Below are 6000 nucleotides of genomic sequence, written 5' to 3' on the forward strand. Positions count from 1 at the left end.
TTTTCAAACACAGTATTTTAAATCACGAATGTGTAGGAAGCCAGTCTAGATTTAGTATTTTGTAATAATCAGGAAGGAATTAATATAATACAATTCTTAGTATTTTGTAATAGCATAAATTTAAAGACTAAAACTGCCAGGTTTTTAACTTTGTAGTCAAATTTTGAGCAGATGCGGCAAAGTCAAAGGACTTTGGAATGAGATGAGCTTTTTAGTATAGAGACAGTTGAGGAGAACATATAATGCCAGAGATGTACATACCTAAATTTGAAAAAAAGTGTTTGGGCAGATCCAAGAAACTATACAGACCCATAAATTTAACATGCATCACAGGTAAATTAATGGAAGGAATTATTAGGGAGAAAATTGGCAAGAACAGGAGTTTTACTGAACAGTCAGCATGGGTTCACAAGAGGGAAGTCACATTTTACTAACATGCTGGAATTTAAATGAGGAAGCACCAAAAGGATACGATCAAAGTGGAGCATATGATATTATTTATCTTGCATTTACTTATACTTCATACTTCACAATAGGAATGGCAATAGGCAGGTTATTATCAGTGCCTGGTCTTCACCAGGTATAGTGCATCAAGTTCTGCCCAACAAGTTCAATTTTTGTCTCATCAGGCCAGGGATTCTTTTTCTTCATGTTCCTTTAACCCTTGTACACTAAAGGATTGTTGGCATTGTTGTGCCAAAATTTCTTACCAAAAAATAAAGAGCTATTACTCTGCTTATGTAATAAAGGAACTGAAAATGGCTGAAGAGTAGCAAGTACAACACTCGAAATGTTTAAAAGAAAGTATACGATTAAGAGAATTGTTTATACCATTATTAAGAAAACACATGCACAACACTAGAATCAGTTTTCTTTTGTGCCTCAATATGCCAGTTGTCATATTATCAAGTTTTAGATGTCATAATCCTGTAGCACTGAAAAGTTATTCCCCCTTTTGCAAACACAGTGTCCCTTTTTGGAAACCTTTTGTTTTTCACACCTAAACTGCATTTGCAGTTTTATTTATTTTCTTTCTTTTTTTTTTTTGGGAGGAGATACACAAACATGCACACTATATCACTCCAAATTATTTTAATGCCAGTCCTTCAAACTGTTTCTGTTTACCACTAGGCACAAAGAAAACTTACATTTTTGTGCACTAGATTGTTTATTTGTACTGTAATTCACCCATCTTCTCCTGCCTTCTGTTGCAGTTGGCCCACATCAGTTCTGTACGCTTTTATTTATTTTTGTTGTTGTTGCTTTTCATAGCATTTCATCTCTGTAGTAAATTAAGTACATACATACATACAATACTAGCTGCTTCCAGTACTTGAGGCAATGCCTATATTGGTGACGCTAAGCACAAAGCTAATCCTACAGATATGTGAACCAGTATTTCTCTGCCACTTTTGAGTCACAGATGGCAGTCACTGGGTTGTGAGCACATGAAACTTGCCCATGGTATATAATCTGCACTGCCACTGAAAGGATGAACAGAGCTGTGCAAGATTATATATCCAGTTTGTAATCATGCTTGCTTCATAATCTCATTGCTCAAAGGCCACATTTCAATTTTATTTCCTGTTACAATCAAGCTTGTTTATGACTTCTGGGAGTTCAGGGTCAAGTACAGTTAAAAACTGGATTAAAAATATCACACATGCATCTCTTTCAGTGTTTGGGCAATGTAATAAGAGTGGTCCATGGCGAAGCATGATTTTAATAAACAATCAGGAGGCCTGGAGTATTAAGATGCACGTGAATACGCTGGTTTTGGATTGATTGGGGTGCCTGGCTGATCGTGCTTTCATATGCAGGTCGGCTAAGTGCATTATTCACACCTAGGAACAGGTGGAGGACAGCACGTACACGCAATCGTTGTTAAGGGAGCCTATTTGGTGGAAGAAAAAAAAAAGGGACAGAAGAGGTTGGAGGTTAGGGAACAATCCTAAGTGTGCCAGTTGTACATTTTAAAAATGAAAGAGAGCAGACAACATGGAAACATGATTTATTTGAAAGAAGACACCCTTGCGTATTTAAAAATGCCATAATTACTTTTGATTGACTTACAGGTTTACTGCAACATACACAAACATCTTTGAAATATGGCTGTGTTCTGCCGGCTCAAAAGTGGCTTTCATCTTGGCACTCCACTATAAACTCCAAGCTGATTGAAGTGTTGCTGAGATGGTTGCTCTTTCAGCAGGTTTTCCCATCTCAGCTGAGGACTTCTGAAGTTCTGTTAGAGTGACCATTCGGTTCTTGGTTACCACTTTAATGAAGGCCCTACTTGCCTAGTTTCTCAGTTCGCCCAGATGCCCAACTCTAATAAAACTCTTGGTGGTTTCAAACTTACTCCATTTCCCAGTTATTGAATCCACCATGACCCTGATAACACACAAAGCATTAGAAATGGTTTTATATCTTTGCTCAGATTGACATCTCACTGAAATTTGATCACAGAGGTCTAAGGAGAGTTCTTTGGACTTCATAGCTTGGTATTTGTTCTGGCATGCAGTGTGAAAAGTGTGTGCCTTTCTAAATGATGTCCAGTCAATTCAGTTTGCTACAGGTGGATTCTGGTCAAGTTCTAGACATATCTCAAGGATAATTGAAGCAAACAGAATGTACCTGACCACATTTTGCAGTGCCACAGCAAAAGGGTCTGTATACTTATGTGACTGAGAGATTTCAAAACCTTTCTAAAAATGTGTTTTCACATTGTCATTATGGGCTATTGAGTATAGATTGATGTGCAAGAATGGCAAATGTTACCATTTACAATTACATCTACAACACAAAAAGAGATGCAGAAAGAATCAGAAAATGTTCATACCTGCTTCTCTACTCTATATTTAGCAGAGGTGCTTGGGTGTGATCTCCTACTGCCTTGCTTTAACTCTATGAAGTTTGCTGTGCTGTAGTCTTATCTAACAAAACTGAAAGCACAAGACAGATGTTCATACTATAAATGCACTGAGTGAGTAAACTTTAAATTAAAGAATACTTTCCCATTTTTTCCACCTGGAATTCTTTTTTTTTTTTAACCATATTATTGATTTTATTAAAATTAACATTCCATACAAGCAAGTCAAGTTTAACAAAACTAAGTGTAGCCCTCCCACCATTTAACTGGCACGTTACCTATGACATAGGATGAAATTTCACTGGTGGGATCCACATTAAACACCCCCCAATAAATTACAATAACCAATGGGTCCAATGAAAACAATTATTATTTATAATTTTTACACTAGTTCAAAGTAATGATTTATAAACACTCACTCCTTTTTTATTAATTATTTGAATGCAACCACCATGTAAGCACTTCACACAATCATGGATAGAAAACAACAAACAAACAAACAAAAACATAAAACACATTTATATAAACACACCGCTTATGGGATATTATCACAGTTCAACTTAAATTTGTCTGAGTTTCAGCACTAGTAAGGTTCACACCTAGAAATCAAATATATATATATATATATATATATATATATATATATATATATAAAAATATTTAAAAAAAATCGTTGGCGCGCTTAGTTGGAGCTCATATGCAAGACATAACTTCACGTGTACTCCCGGTGTCCTTCCAGAACTTTTTCCCCACACTTCTCACTTTCCTCCTTGGTTAAACACAGGAATCTCACAGCTCAGTCTGGGATGACGCCAGCAGCTTCGTCTTGATGCGCGATTTATTTGCGTTCCCTGATTAGCTGTTGCCTCCTGTGATATTTCTGACAATGCTTATTTGCATTTTCTCCTTCTGGGATAAATCATGTTAGACGTATTGCGTGCCAGCTGTACCTTTAGGAATGCAGCTGTGGCGGTCCTCCAAAAAGTCTATCACGGAGCTCTGTATCGCTTAAAAAAGGGAGAGCGCGCAACTGTGCAGCCGCGTTTTTTTTTTCTTCCACAGGTGAGACGTGAACCTGCTTGCCGCGCGAGTTCTCTTCCCGCTCGAACGTGGCGCCGAAAATCGCGCGCGCACTTAGCGTCAAGTAAACACTTCTGAGTTTACTATTATACCCAACTAGCAGGGTGCTACACTCTCCCCCCACCAAAAAAATTCGTTGTGTCCTCATAACGAAGGGAAATACATTAGTCACATGGGATAACACTTAAAACCAAATATACTATAGGCAACATTACAGAAAATTTCACAAGTTAAACAAACTAAAAACTATTTTACAGTTAGCCCTACTAAATGATGAAACTATCATCTGTATTTAGATGCACCTATCCAAATATACGGTGTAGAACAATATCGCACTGGACACTTAGTACCTATGTTTGGCTCTCCAAGGAAATCATATTCTAAACGGTTTGGAACTTTCCTGATTCTCTGAGATCTTCTGTATGTTCCAACCTCTTCATTAGCAATTTGTACTGCCCCTTCATTTCCCACAGAAGAATCAAAGATCTCTGGGGCACTATTTTGAGCTCCTTAGGAAAATTCCACAGACCTTACTGTATCTCCACAATCATCACAGAATTCTGCAGCAGGACTTCTTATGTTGAAGCTCCCAGGCTCCTCATCCGTGACTTGCTCTCTAGCATTCCCTACATGCTCTGATCCAACAGGGTCTAAACCCATACAGGAAGGTTCCGGGAGATCATGACCACTAGCACCTCTGGAAGGTGCATAAATCCATTCTCCATCCTCATCATCTTCACTGTCCGAATCTTTTCCAGAACCTGGCAAATCGACAACTTCTTTATCTTGGACATTTTGCACATCACTCATCTCCTGGTTCAAACATTGGGTTCTCTCTCTGCCCTTGTTCTCTCTCAAAGTTCTTTTCTGGGAGTTAGCATTACTGTCAACCTCAGGCAGTAATCTCAGATTCTGTTCCACTGGAAGCAGATGATTTCGGTGAAATATTTTTACAGGTCCCTCACCATCTTCTGGCTTCACTCGAAAAACAGGTAAATTGGGCATTTGGCTTTCAACAATATATGGCTTGGGACTCCATCGATCAGCCAATTTGTGCTTCCCTTGCAATCCAAGATTCCGAATCAGTACTCTATCACCGGGAGCAAGATGAGAGTAGTGGATTCTTTGTTCATGTCTCTTTTTATTTCCATCATTCTTTTTCCCAGCAGCAGCTTCGGCCAACTCATATGCTACGCTCAGTTCATTTTTCATATTCCTGACATACTTCTGATATGACTTTACTGACGAACTGTCACTTGAAACACTGAAACTCAAATCAACAGGCAGTCGGGCTTCCCTCCCAAACATCAAAAAATAAGGGGAGTATCCAGTTGCTTCATTGCGGCTGCAATTATAGACATGTACAAGGTGCCCAATATGACGACTCCATCTACATTTTTGTTTTGGGTCCAGAGTGCCCAACATGCCAAGCAGAGTCCGGTTAAACCTCTCTGGTTGAGGGTCACCCTGAGGATGATATGGAGTGGTTCTCATTTTTTTCACACCTAATAGATCCAACAACTCATGAATTAGCTGACTCTCAAAATCTCTTCCTTGATCGGAGTGTACACGCTTGGGTAGACCATAGTGAATAAAGTACTTTTTCCACAGTACTTTAGCCACAGTGGACGCCTTCTGATCCTTGGTGGGAAAAGCTTGTGCATATCTTGTGTAATGGTCTGTAATGACTAGAACATTGCAAGTGTTACTGGAATCTGGTTCAATGGAGAGGAAATCCATGCACACTAAGTCCATTGGTGCACTGCTGCTCAAATGACCCAAAGGTTCAACTCTCTTTGGCAAAGTTTTTCACTGTATACACCGAGCACAAGTCTGACAGTACTGCTCCACATCAGTCTTCATATGGGGCCAATAGAACCGATTCCTAACAAATCCATAGGTCTTCTCAAAACCCAAATGTCTAGAATCATCATGTAATGATCGTAGAACAATCTGGTGAAATTTCTGTGGCAAAAGCAATTGTTTACACTTCGGTTTGTTGGGTGGCTGAGTGTAGCGGTACATCACTCCATCTTCCAACTTCAACCTTC

This window comes from Polypterus senegalus, chromosome 11 (assembly GCF_016835505.1).
Source record: "Polypterus senegalus isolate Bchr_013 chromosome 11, ASM1683550v1, whole genome shotgun sequence".
Classification (NCBI taxonomy): domain Eukaryota; kingdom Metazoa; phylum Chordata; class Cladistia; order Polypteriformes; family Polypteridae; genus Polypterus; species Polypterus senegalus.